This window comes from Ictidomys tridecemlineatus, chromosome 5 (assembly GCF_052094955.1).
Source record: "Ictidomys tridecemlineatus isolate mIctTri1 chromosome 5, mIctTri1.hap1, whole genome shotgun sequence".
Lineage (NCBI taxonomy): Eukaryota > Metazoa > Chordata > Mammalia > Rodentia > Sciuridae > Ictidomys > Ictidomys tridecemlineatus.
In genome coordinates, this window is record NC_135481.1 from 91,055,220 (window position 1) to 91,068,882 (window position 13,663).

Sequence of the window (13,663 nt, forward strand, 5' to 3'; positions counted from 1 at the left end):
GAGGCCTATCCCTTAATCACACTAAGGCGTTGTGAGAAAGTCATTGTCTAAGACATGCTTAATATGTGATCAACCTGCCTTCCATGGACAGTGATAGAAAAATGCTATCTTAGAATGAAATTTTTTTGAATCTCTGCTCTTAGAGAAGGTGTCAAAGGTTGTGTTTTTTTTTTCCCCCAGCCTTTTTTTTTTTTTTTTGAAAAGGATGAGGACCATGTACTCTGAGGACCTAGGCTTAAACTGTAAAGAGTGATTTAAGTTAGAAATTGTTAAAACAGAGTGTATCTTATAAAAGCAGGACTTTCTTTTTTTTTTTTTTTTTTGTCTTTTCCCTTTAGCAGAACTGCTCTTGAAGACTGCTGACTGTGTTGGGCTTCTGTAGTTGGAGTAAAGACCATGGATGGAATTTAGAACACTCTTCTTTTGTTGAGAATGAATTTATTCACAGCTTAAAAAAAAAATCACTCGTTGTTTTGGAGACTATGAAGTCATTATAAAGGTGGACACAGAGGGAGTAAGCTGAGATGGTGAGTATTCTGCTAAGAAAAATTAAATGCTGTCTTTTTAGTTAGAATGAAAGACATATTTTTCCCCACATGGGAATTTTTCAGGGATATTGGTATGTGATATTATAAGACCTGAAACACAGCCGAACACCCCATTTTCTCTGTTGGGGCCATGAAGGTCAGACTCTACCGGGGGCAGTGAAAGAGCAGGTGCATAGCTTCCCTTGAGGATGCCCCCCACACACACACACACATACCAATCAGCAGAGGGCAGGAAAAGAGCCAGTCACAGAATGAAAAGAAAGGCTTTCTGTGCCTGGAGATGTGAAGAGGCCCACAGACTTTTACAGGGAGCACTGAGCAGGTTGCTGCTATGTGGAAGCTTGCTGGGAGACAGGGAGAATCTCTCCTTGCATTGGGGTCTCAAAACATGCTCCGTTTTCTTTCTTGAAACATTTAAATATGCTTTGAGTGATGAGGAGGGCAGGCTGTGTCCGTGCTGCCTTGGAATACATGACATGAAGGAAGAGGGGACAGCTGCTTGGAGAAGAGTCTCATGAGATGACACCAGGTGGCTTGAAGGAGATCTCTGGCTCAGTGGAGTTGTCAAGCTCCATGGGCCCCACCGAGGGGCACGCAGCCACACTGATCACCTCAGGGACGTACGTCATGTTCCACGTGACGAGGAGGCTGTAGGGTATTCTAAGTTGGTTATAATGAAAAGGTGCCTGTGTTTTATAATCCCCAGGCTAGCGAGGACACAAGGGCAACACAGCGAAGGACTGCCTAAAAATAGGAGAATCCAAATTTTTGAAATGGTGTTTGAAATAACATTTGTACAATGACAACCGCTGGTTTAACCTAACAACCTGACCATCCTTACCTGTTTCGAGAGTAAGAACTCACAGCAATTGATTCATGATTTAAACTTTAGATGGCATTAAGAGCTGGAAAACAGCCACCAATATTAAACTTTCCAATTCCACTTTGTACATGTATGTTCATCCATCCATCCATCCAACAGTATTTTTTGCTCAGTACTGGGGTTATTCCTGGGAATGGAGAACTTACTAAGACATTCTCCTCCAGGGCTCACAACTGTGTGGGTGGAGACAGGTAGGACTCTGCATTTCCTTGCAGAGAGAGTTCTCCTGGTTAATGACATGATTAGGCAAGCTCTCCGGTCTCTTTCCCAAGGGATTGTGTTACCCATGGAGCCAGATCTGCTTTCCAGCGAACTGCCTTTTATTTCTATGTTCCCAGGTGAGGGGGAGGCATTGCAGCATTCCTCGCTGTGCTGCAAGCCTACGGGTGCTTTAAAGGTTTTTGGTTTTGGCTTCCAACAAGAAGCTGCATCCTGAAATTATAGGGCAAGGTGGGGACAAAGACAGAGTGGTTCACTTATAGTGATTTGGCCGGTCCAGCATTGCCCTCCAGTGGTCAAGTGCAGGAATATAGGAACCACAAACTCCTGGAGTTAAGTTATGAGAAGGCTGCCTGTGGGTTAAGGAGGGGGCTCTGGCATGGCTTCCCCAGATGGAGGCTGGGAAAACAGAACTGGAAACTATTCCATGAAGATTAGGATTCACTAACGACTGGCCACCTTAGGAGGTATGCATAGAAAGAAAGAATCAAAGACCGGTTTGTTTTTCCAGTTTGGTTTTTGTCCAGAGAAATACTAACTGGCAAACAAGGTGACCAGGTTGCCTTGGGGATTAGAAGGCACAGTGTGGGTGAAACTGAAGCTTTGGTGGAAGTGTGGGGAGGGGTTTCCTAGGACCGAACACTCAGTCTTCTTAGTTTTCCCTTTTCAAGGCTCGAGAGAAAAATGTGATCTAGAATGACGACTTCTAGATTCATGGGTAGTCCAGGAAGGAACACAAATCTTCTGAAATGAAATTGGGTGCAAACATTCTGGGTGTAAAGAATTTTTTTCTTCCATTAGGTTTTTCTCAAAAGGGTCGAGTCCATAAGAAGGTACGTTCACATTCCTCCTGGGGCATAAACGGTTTCAGATTCCTCTGTCTTATATGTAGGTGGTCCACTAACTCCAGTTCAAAGAGAAGTTTCTTAACCTCAAAACAGCACAACCCCCACCCCACCCCCCACACACAACTGGGTCAATGTCACTGGAAGATGCTAAGCATGGTAAAATACTGTTCTATCTCTCAGATCATGTATCTATGAGTCAAGGCTGAAGAAACTGTGCCAAGTTTCTTGGCAGACAATCTGCTCTTGGCAAGGTCTGCAACTAGTGTAATGTTTGTTTCTCCCCTTCCGTTTCACCTTAGCACACAGTGTCCATAGATATCTCATCACCCATTTTCTCAGGCAATGGAGTTCCATGCATCCCGTCCTCCCCTGCTTTATTCCTTCTAGTTGACCTATGTCTTGGCTTCCTGAACCTTCAACAAGCTTGAAATTCTCTCTGTCCCTGCTCTTGTCTCTATTGGTCTTCTGCTCTGTATGCCCAAAAAGATAGAGAAAAGGGTCCCAGAAATTTCTTGACCAAGTGTGGTGAGCCATCCGTGGGCTGTGTGTGGCCTATCACTCATTGCAGCCTAATTGAATAGGGAAATCTGGTGTCGGAATTTCCAGTGGACATTTCCTCTGGTTCATTGCCCAGAGACATTGTGAGCCTTATCCAAGCTATGCCAGGTCCCACACAGCACTGGAGATGGGGCGACCTGCTGCAGCCACACAGCCCCTCTGAGATGGGTGTGACCTGCCAAGATACCAATCAATCTGCTGACTACAAGATGTCAGGAAGCAAGACTCCATCCTTGGAGCCTTACCCCTGCCTTTGATGTACCCCCTTAAATAAACCACAGGAGCCATTTTCTAGTGGTCTAGCTCCAGCTCCTTGTGGACTGGACCTCTCAGGGCCTCCAGTTCTTTAAACCTAATTCTGACTTTGTCTTTTGTTCTTCACCAATTATTCTAGACTTTATTTTCTCAAGTGGCTTACACCCTCTTTGGCAGGAAGAAGAACCTCCTAATGAGGCACCGGCCTCCTTCCCCAAACCAAGATGGAAAATGTAACAAACCATGACCAGTTTAGGAGCTGGATAACTGTAGCAGAATGTATGAAAGGTGAGATTGCTCACATGTTACCCATAAAGTTCAAACAGCTGAAGACCTACTGTAGAAGACCTCTGACCTTACCAATTTGAACAATTCAACATGTGATACAAGGTCAGGAGTTCTAAGGGCAGGATACTGAGGAAGGATGGATACTTTTGTTGCAGGATTCTTGGAAGACATAGTAAATTATTAAAACATCCTCCAATCTTGGATTAGTAAGTTATAGTAACGTGTGTGTGTGTGTGTGTGTGTGTGTGTGTGTGTGTGTACTCTCTGTGCACTGATGTGTGGTTAAACTGAAGCTTTGTGAATTCAAGACCTGTGTGTTTTCTGCTCTTTCTCCTAGTGCCTCAAGTGTAGTAAGCACCTGATAAGCATACCCCAGCACAGTGGTGAAGAGGTGATGCTTTAGAATCCAACAATCTGGAATACAAGTTCTTCTTCTTTTTTTAATTGGTTGTTCAAAAACATTACAAAGCTCTTGACATATCATATTTCATACATTAGATTCAAGTGGGTTATGAACTCCCATTTTTACCCCAAATACAGATTGCAGAATCACGTCGGTCACACATCCACATTTTTACATAATGCCCTATTAGTAACTGTTGTATTCTGAGTACAAGTTCTTATACTCTAGTTGTTCAATCTTAGGAAAGTTTCTTAGCCTTAAGTTTGCCATATGTAAACTGGGAATAACAACACCTCTCCCCATTCCTCCAAACACAGAAAGTTTGTGAGGATTCGGGGGGAGGATGCTCATGGAGGACTGGGTACAGTGTCTGGCATTGGATCAGTGCTCAGTAAATAATGGCTGTTTATATTATTTCTATGTGTGAGTGTGTGCAGATCTCTGTGGGTTCATAACAGTTTTCAGTCAGATCCTAGCTTAAATGCAAAATAGAATCAGCCTCATTTCAGAAAAGGAAGACATGTTTTATTTGTTTTGTTTTGCAGTCCTCGAGAAACCTAGGGTCTCTCGCGTGCTTGTAAGTGCTCTACCACTGAGCCACATCCCCAGCCCAGATAAGGAAAGTGTGAAAGCATGGGTTTGAACAAATTCTCTTCCATTGCCACTGGATTGTATAATGTAAGGACTTTGTCCAAGTTACCAGAGACCAACATGCTCCTGAACCCTGCCTAGAATGGGAGAACCCCTGCATATAAATAGGCTTTCTCTGAAACAGGCAAGGGGTGGCGGTGGCTGTCCCTCCTCTGCTGCTATGGGCCTGGATGCTCACCCGACCATCAGCACACCTCTGTCTTATGTTCTGGACCACTGTGATTGACCCAGTCTCGGGAGCCGCCAACACAAGAGAGACTTGGAGGCTTTGTATTCAATCATCATTGAGAACCTATTAGGAGAACAAGGTACCATGCAGCCACTTGAAAGGCTGAGAGTCTAGAGATAGCCATTACAGGGGAAAATCCTTCTGCTTGGCTGACTGGGGCCAGGTCTATGGCTTTAAAGCAATTGGCACAGACGCGGAGTGAGGGGGTGCATTCATCTTGTGCTCAATAAAACAACTTTTATTCAGGCATGTGAATTGTTATCCCCTCAGGAAAGGTGACAGCATAGAAGCAGGTTGTAATTTCTTGGAGAATCTAATTCCCCTGTAGCTGGAGACTGAAAGACAGAGATGGATAAAAGAGAGCTCTGTTATCCCAGGAAGTCCTGGGTAATTACCCAGCCTGAATTTCTCCTGGAGTTTCCGGATGGTGCCAGATGTGTCCAGGCCTCGATGCACCACCCCACAGAGCCAGCATCCAGAGGCCACCTCCTCCTCCTGGCTGTTCCTCATGTCTGGGAACACATCAAAGGAGGTTTGATATTCATAACTGCTGTGAGTCATTTTCACATGGAGCAGCGGGGAGCTGCCTGTACCACTGCACGCTGTATTCAGTCCTTTGTCAGAGCAGCTGAGCTGAACCAATCCCCCATTATGGGTGAGAGTGGATTCCTCCTGGGAGGCCTGGATTTGCCCCCAGACCCCTGTGCAGAATATAATAGGTCTCTTTATTGAGAAATAGTTATTAAAACATCCTCCAATCTTGGACTAGGCATCTCCACCACCCACAGGGACATCTCTGCGTGGTCCTTGCACATAAGTGTGACCACCTCCAGGCCCTACTGTTGGTGTCAATGACATCTGAGGCCTCCCTGTTTGCCTCACTCAGAGGACAAAGGATGTCAACAAGACTCCAGCCACGACTCCATTTCTTCTTCACTGGAGGAGGAAATTCTGTTTGCTCCTATTGAGTTTGGCTATTGTAGGAAAAGTGTCCTGTGTGACACTCTTGGAGGGCTGGCAGAGGCTTGGGAAATTAAAGCTGCAGGATGGTTGAGCTGGAAGGGGACTCAGTCATTATCCGGAGAGGCTAAGAGAACTGTCTTAGGTCACACAGACAAGCGTGGATTTTTAGCACATGAAGTCCTACTCCAAAAGGGGAGGCAAATAGTGGCGGGGTGAATTTTGGTATTGTTTTTTTCACAGAGGGACAAATTTATGGGAAAGAGGCAGGAATCAGGAGCGTAGTTTCACACCTTAGTTTCTCTGTGTGAAAAATGGCTGCATTATTTACCTACATTTCAGGATTGTTGAGGGGTTTTGCAAGTAACTCGGAGAAGTCCTGGGCACCTTGGTCTTTGAGGTTAATGACAGCATGGTCTCTGGCCTGAGGAACCTGTTCTCTGTTCCTCAGCTACCACCAAGGCATTGAGAAGTCCCTGGGTTTGGGAGGTGGGATAATTAAACAAGGAATGGACAGACAGACAGTTGGGGTGAGGAAAGTGTAGGGAGTGGGAAAATGGGAGCAGGAAAACAGCACAACCTGCCAGGTAACCATCTCCCAGCAAGGTTGTGTCCTCCAAGTGGAAGTATTTCATGCAGTCAGCAGGATTGGGCTCCCTCCTTTTGTTTGGGTCAGCATGGAAACGCTGGTCCCCTGTCTCTGTGCATCTGAATTCACTCTAGTCATGCTATCTCTCTTTACTCACCCAGAACGCAAAGTGTGGTTTGTTCTTTAAAAATGCCCAGGGTTCCCTTTCCTCTTTGGGGTTTGTGGTGGACGGTCAGACCACAGAGCTGTCTCGTAGTAATGGGGGTTCTGAATAAATGAGCCCCCAAGGTCTGCCAGGGAGATCAGAGAGCAGCAGATGCCACTGGGAAGGAATCTGGCAGAAGAAGCCACTCAGGATCCTTACCACGCCACTCCTGCTGGGCTGCCCCTCCTTGGCTAGCAACCCTGCATGGTGCTGCCCCCTGAACCCAGAGGCCCACACCCCTACACGAGTCTTGTCACCCACTTTCTCCTGTCACTACCTTGTCAACAACAGTACCCCGAGACATAAAGGACAACTCTGCATGACAATGCAGTGAATGAGTGGGTAGGTGCCTCCTGTTTAATAACCAGAGAAATATTGCTGTGCGGCATCTCTCCATATGTTGTGGCATCTGTGTCTGGCATGTAAGGGACTCATTTTCCTCACATATCTCATTAAAGATGTAAAGCAAAATGGAGGGGCTTGGAGCCCAACTCTCCCTGATCCTGCCTGCGGCTCTCGTTCCTTGCCATCTGCTGCCATCTAGTGGCCACTTGTCTTTTCTGCATTGGCGTTTTCAGAAACCTGGCTCAAAGTCTTGGTCTCTGGTGAAACAGGAGGAAGATAGTTCACACAAAAAACCAAAACCAGATTCCTTGTTATCAGCTGAGGATTGTCACCCATCTCCTGACATGGAACTGCCTCCTGGAGCCCTACAGCTCTCTCCCCTCTTTCGAGAGATCCTTTGGATTTTCTTGCAATTCTGTCCACCCTCCAGAGTTTAAATATAGAACATGAAAATCTGGCCCACTAGGAAAGTCCTGGAAACAGCCAAGGTCAATCCCTTGACCTGGAGATACACAAAGTCTCACATTCCATGCAGAAATCTCTCCTACTATATCGAGAGTTTGGGAGGGAAAAAGACACTGAGCATGAAGGGTCTTTTGGCTCCTTCTTTTGGTCCCTGGATCTTTCCCAGCTGCCCTCCAGTTTCCTTACAAAGGTCTTGGAAGTAGAAACTCACTTCAGTCACTGTCTCAGTTCGCTACTCACGTTTCCTGGGACCAAGCTTGTTTGACACTTGCTCTGTGGTCTGTGATGGCATCAGAATGTGTTTCCAGTCCTCATTCATCAGCTGGGGCTTGGAATAGCTGTGAAACACTTCCCAGGGTGGACAATGCCATGAAATGTGAAGAGCTGAACTTGTCATTGAAGGTCGTGAGAGTGGTGAGTGAAGAGCAGCCGGGGAACAAGCCAGCTGCAGGGTTTATGCACGGGCTGCAGGTGCCTGCACATCACTGTGGGCTCCCGCAGAAGAGGATGGAAACTGTACCTCTGGGCTGGGGACTGAGACACAAAGAGTAATGATGCTTTTTTTTTTGTCATTAAACCAAGCAGTTAATGTCCTTCTCTTTAAGCTTTGGCATGCACTCATTAATTTTATTAATTGATTCATTCTTCCATATGTACTCAGCTTTCGGAAATGTGGTGAAGTCAACACAGGAAGCAGCCCGTGACACAGTCTGAGCCCATCAGGATCTTATTTTTAGAGAAGGAAGCGAGGAAGGAGCACAACAGTCAAGGAAGTATTAATTCTCCAAGTGAAAACACGTCTGGCATGTGAAGCACAGGCTCCGCGAAGGAATGGATCACCAGAGGGGCAACATCTGGGAGCTTATTATGGGAGTAAATGAGTCAAACTGCTCCAGGAATTGCGGTTGTTCTCTAGGATGCATGGCCTTGTAGTCTCCATACCCCAAGGACACTACTCTAGCGGTTGGCCATCTCCCTGGATCAGAAGAAAACAGGAAGGGGAGATGTATTGGAGAATGAAATTGATCAAATTATGCTATGTGCATGTATAAATATGGCCCAATGAATCCCACTAATACGTATAATTATAATGCACCAATCAAAAAAAAAAAAAAAGAGATGATAACAGGAGACACAGGGGAGTCTTCCATGACCCCACCCATTGACCTGCAATAGATTAAATCCCTTCCTCAGGATTACCATTCATTGATTGATTAACATGTTTATTCATTCAAGGAATTCACACTGTAGTAGCACTAGGTTTATAGAGATAAATCCTAAATCCTAAAATTTCCCAAAGTTATAACACCAGCTCAACACAAACTTTATAGAATACAAAACCCCCAAATCACTGTGACTCCTTGTTTCCATCTTCAGTCACTTCTCTCATAAATACCTGTTAATTTTCAGTTGCTTTCAGATGCCTGCACGCTAGGTCCTCCTATTTTCTGCCTGCTGCCCCCAAGGTGCCCCTCATCCCTGGTGACTGGGCAGGCTCTTGGTTCCCAGTTGTTAGGGATGGTCCGAGAGGACACTATTGGCCATTTAGAAGTAGTCTAGAAACAAAGAAAAGATCCTTTGATTTAGTCTTGGTTGAAAGTTAACATAGACTGGTTTGCAATGGTCTTTGATATGCTCCGGGCGGAAGAAATCCTATTATGCCAAGTTTCAAAAGTCTGTGCCGCTATGATAAAGATATTTACATTGCATCACCACAAAACTCAGTGAAGAGGGCTGTTAAGAGACTAGACAGTTGGGGGAAAGACTTCATGTAATTTAAATTTACACAGATTTGGCTTCTTCCCATGTTTACTGACAAGAGCAAGAAGCTTCCGAATCAACTCCTCAGGAATATAACCTTTAACAGCAAAGGATTTGATCAGAAGGAGCTCAGAAAAAGTATGATGATGTTCACTTAGTCTTCAGAATGTTTGTGTAGGAATGATTCGTTTAGTTGAGTTGTAACCTTTTATTACTTTGACTCTTCTCTCCTGTTTTTTTTTTTTTTCTTTCAATTGTATAACTTTAGACTTCCCACTGTTTTCCTCTCCCCTGCCCTGGGGCCTGGGTTTTATCTTAGCAAATCACATGGCATGACGGGCTTCAGTGGGCTTACTGTCAGTCCAGTTTCTTTGCCAGTACTGTTGGGGGCTTATACCCTGGAGATAGGGATGCCAGGGAACAGTTGGGCCAGGTAGTTTCTGCTTCTCCAAAGACACCAGGACTCAGGACACAGCTGCTTTAGGCTTTAGACAGGCTGGTCACCTTGGTCTTGTCCTTATCACCCACACACGTAGCCCTCCAAACACCCTCAGTTCCTGGGTTAGGGACCAAGCTGGCACTGAAGATCAGTCTCTGTATCTTGGTTTCTTTTCTCTCTTTTGATTTCTGAAAATGTCCCAAATAAGAAAAGTTCTCCTGAATTTTGTGAGTTTGTGAACTGTTGAGTCACTTTAAGCCTAATGTGGATTTGTGGGAACCACGGCCCTGAAACTTTCCACCTCCTCGTTTTTCCCCATCCCTTCACTTCTTCCCTGAGATTGTTCAACCCCAAACTCACATCTGCTGCATGTACCTTCAGCTTCTGACATGGACTCATTTAACCTTCACAATCCACAAATGAGTGTGTATTTTATTTCCATTTTATGAAATAGGAGGAATCGGAGGCCCCAAGAGGTTAAAAAACTTTCTCAAAGTTTTAGAGCTAAACAGGGTCATAGACAGCATTTGAATCTTGGTCTAAAATTCTGGAAATTTCTATGACCATGTATTGGAAAAAAAAAAAAAAGGGGCAGAGGGCAGGCCAGTTTTTCTCCTTTTTCTTCTACCCACCACTTTATTTTAAGTGCTGAAGTTGAAGATTGCTCAGATGTATCCCATGGCCCTGGTGTTCCACTCCTAAGATTCCAGGTTCCCCGCCAGGCGGCAGAAGCCCAGTCATTCTGGTCATCAGCTTCAAGTTTCTACAGGAACCAGGATCCAAAGCCCAAGGTTTCACTCTGGGTGGGGTAGTAACCAGGGAACGGCCAAGTCACTCTTAGTCCTCCACACCCTGCTGTAACTCCTAGTGTCCTTTCTGATTGAATTTCAAGTAAACTTGGGGTCTTTGGTTGGTTCACTTTGTACTGCTAATGACTGGAGGCTTTCTAGGCTGGATAGGGTCATGTGGGCTTTCCATCTTCCACTGAAAGAAAACACTGTCATCTGCTTTGGGATCAAGAAATGTTGGTCCCATAAGCAATTCTCAGCCACCTCTCTGCTTTCTAAACTTGGGTCTTGGGCAAGATGCTGAACCTTTCTGCAACTCAATTTCCTTATAATGAAAGCAAAGGGCTCAACCAGGTGATTCACTGGAAACCAAGATCAGGTGCTTAGAAAGGAAAGGTCCCTCCAGGAGAGACCCACCTTCACTCATTTCCTGCAGTTCCCTCAGGCAATGTGCTGCCCATTTTCAATTTGTTTTCCTCTGGACTTCTGCCACTATTGTGGCTGGATTTGATTTTCTTTGTGTAAAAATGTGGGGGAGTCACAGAGAGGTTTCCCGCCAGGCTCTGAAGGCCTCTGGGATCCCTCTGGGTGACAAATAGAATTGAGTCACTTAGCATGCCCAGATTCCTTTGTGAAGGTGCTTATGTTTGATTTTGTTTTTATAGAACATAGGGGTTAGTGATTGAGTGAGAGGGAGATGTCTCATAAGAAATCTCCGTCATACCCATGGCTTCACAGTCATGATACCCCCATTTGAGTGCAGTTCTCTACTGGCACCATCCTTAGTCCATGCAATGGACAGAAACCAAGCCCTCTCCAAACTTGCTGTCTGAATCAACAAGGTGGTTCTCCGACACAAGGCAGTCAGACACAGAAGAATGTGAAAACATCCAAAGTTTGTCCTTTTTGACCCAGGAAATGGCCATACCTTTGAATTTGTGAACAAGCACAAATAGGTGAGCAACAAATTAAGTATGAGAGTGACATGTGTGTCCCAAATTCACAGCTCACAATGGCTCAGGAATAGGTCTAGGCCTGTGGAAGCTCCTTGGTGGGTCCCATCAACCTTCTCCTCTCCCTGACGGATGTGCATGGAGGAAGAAAGGAGAGATTCTTTAGTAGGGAATAGCTGAACATGAATTTTATATGTAGACTTCTTTTCCACGGCCTAATTTTATAGATGACGAATCTGAGGCTCACAGTTCTTAAGTGGCCTAACCAGGGTCACACACCTTGTTAGCAGCAGAAACAGAGTCTAAACCAGATCTTTTTGCTCTCTGTAGCATATATGGCCACTGACGGTGAATTGCAAATGAACCTGATCTGTGGTGAATCATACCAATGTTCTGTTTCTGCCGTGGGCACCAGTGGAGACAGGCTTCCTTCTTGACACTAATCTTAAAGGTTAAACTCTCTCCCCCAAACTCATTTCCATTAATAGCATACTAAAGACCTGTCATATAAATTCAAATGATCTAAAATCTATTTACATCTTGGTTAACACCTATTTATGTTACCATTTTCATAAATTAAATATGCAACATCTAAAGCCAGTCTTAATTTATTGTTACGTGTTGACTTCAGCCTAATTTCTCAGTCTGACGTTCCAGCAATCCAGGGGCATTAAGAGTTGATAAGGGTTCTCTGGGCCACTTCTCCAAGTAACTAATTTGCCTTTTAACCCACACCTTTCATGGCTGAGTTCCAAGTGGTCACTAATGGATAGATTTCAGATATCACAGCAGGCTAGTAGGGATGCAGTTCTTTTTGTGGAGGAAATTGTGTGTGCATTAAATTCTACCATTTAAGTAGCTAACCTATGGGAAAGGCCAATCCTGACCTGAATGATGATTTCTGGAAAATTTCACATTCAAATCAGGCTCAGTTTTTGATGTTAGAGAAAAACCTTAAACTGGAGCAGCCATGCTGTCCTTCTGGCCTCTTCCTGTAACTACAGAGAAGCAACTTTCCCCTTGTCTCTAGCAGGTGGTTTTCATCTTCTGCTGCAGGCCCATCTATGTGGACGTGAATGTGATTGCCATTGGAGCTCAGAAGTACAAAGCAGAATTGTCCCTTGCAAGAGGATTCCCTTCAGAGTAAGAAGTTCTTACAGAATCCATCCTCAAAAACCTTTGGTGAACATGAGTGGGTTTTCCCCTGGATATACCAGAAGAGATGAAGGGCCGCCAGTACATGAAGGTCCCCCTCGGTGACAACACTTACTTCAGGCCCTGTTGCTAAGTATGTTTCCGTCCATCCAGATCACAGTGGATCCTGGAAGAGAAGCATCCACACCAGTCCACTGACTGAGCAAGTGCCCTAGGTGGATTCTAAGCAGAACCAGAGCACTAACCCTGGAGGTGAAGTGGAAGGGAGGGACATTCATCACAGTTTGGAAAAACATAGCCAAGAAAATGCAGTCCTCCAGGGACACGTGGACTCTTGAGCTCCTTCACCTATTCTGAGGGAAATATGGCGCTCCCTTTACCCAGAGACACCATTACTACTCTGCTCTCTGATGGCTCTGTGGCTGGAGAATGAGTTAATTTGGCACCTCTGAGAACTGTGGGCAGCTCTGGGATGAACTAGGGAAGGGGCAGGTCAAGAGTCACTTATTACTGTCTTACCCAGTGGAGTTCAGATGGAAGAATACATTTCTCATAGGGTCCCAGGCTAATGCTTTCCAAATTTTTTTCCTTCTGAGATCCATTTTGGCTAGGCAAATACCCCATGGGCCTCTACCTCTCTGGCTCTTTCTTGCTAATGTAAAATAGGCTCATTGGAATGAATAAAAAGAATGGTATTACTTTGGCTCAAACACTAATGAGCACTTTCACTTTGTCATAGTGTAAATATTAAAGTTATAAGAGACAGCCCAGGGACCAACTAATTATTTTAAAGACGCAGTGCTTTGCACAGTGTCTAAAAATCTATGCCAAGGAACTATGTCTTCATTTAGCACTGAGGCTCCTGGGTTCTCTAAAACCAACGTCTCCATGCGCATCTAGGGGACAACTAGGATGGAGTTCCTCGCAGACCCATGGGATGTTAGAATTGGAAAACAAAATCTGCTGGTGCACCCCATCATTTGACGAGTGGGAATGAGATCCATGGAGTGCTCTGATCTCATAGCTACAGAGGCCTATGATTAGAATGCAAGTTTAAGGCTGTCTAGTTGGATCCTCTTCTTACTCTCCCTCTTTCTGGGCAAGGGAAGGAGGTATTTTCA

General features: G+C 45.0%; 1 protein-coding gene and 1 long non-coding RNA gene across 2 annotated transcripts in view; one reads left to right on the top strand and one right to left on the bottom strand.

Moving 5' to 3' along the window:
• Positions 1-13,663, bottom strand: part of LOC101958822 (T cell receptor alpha chain MC.7.G5-like) — a 265,877-nt gene that overhangs the window by 153,993 nt on the left and 98,221 nt on the right. The window lies entirely within an intron of this gene.
• LOC120886289 (uncharacterized) lies at positions 1,992-10,564 on the top strand. Its single transcript, XR_005729165.2, has 3 exons — positions 1,992-2,117; positions 3,489-3,599; positions 8,108-10,564. It is a non-coding gene; the product is annotated as an uncharacterized LOC120886289 (long non-coding RNA).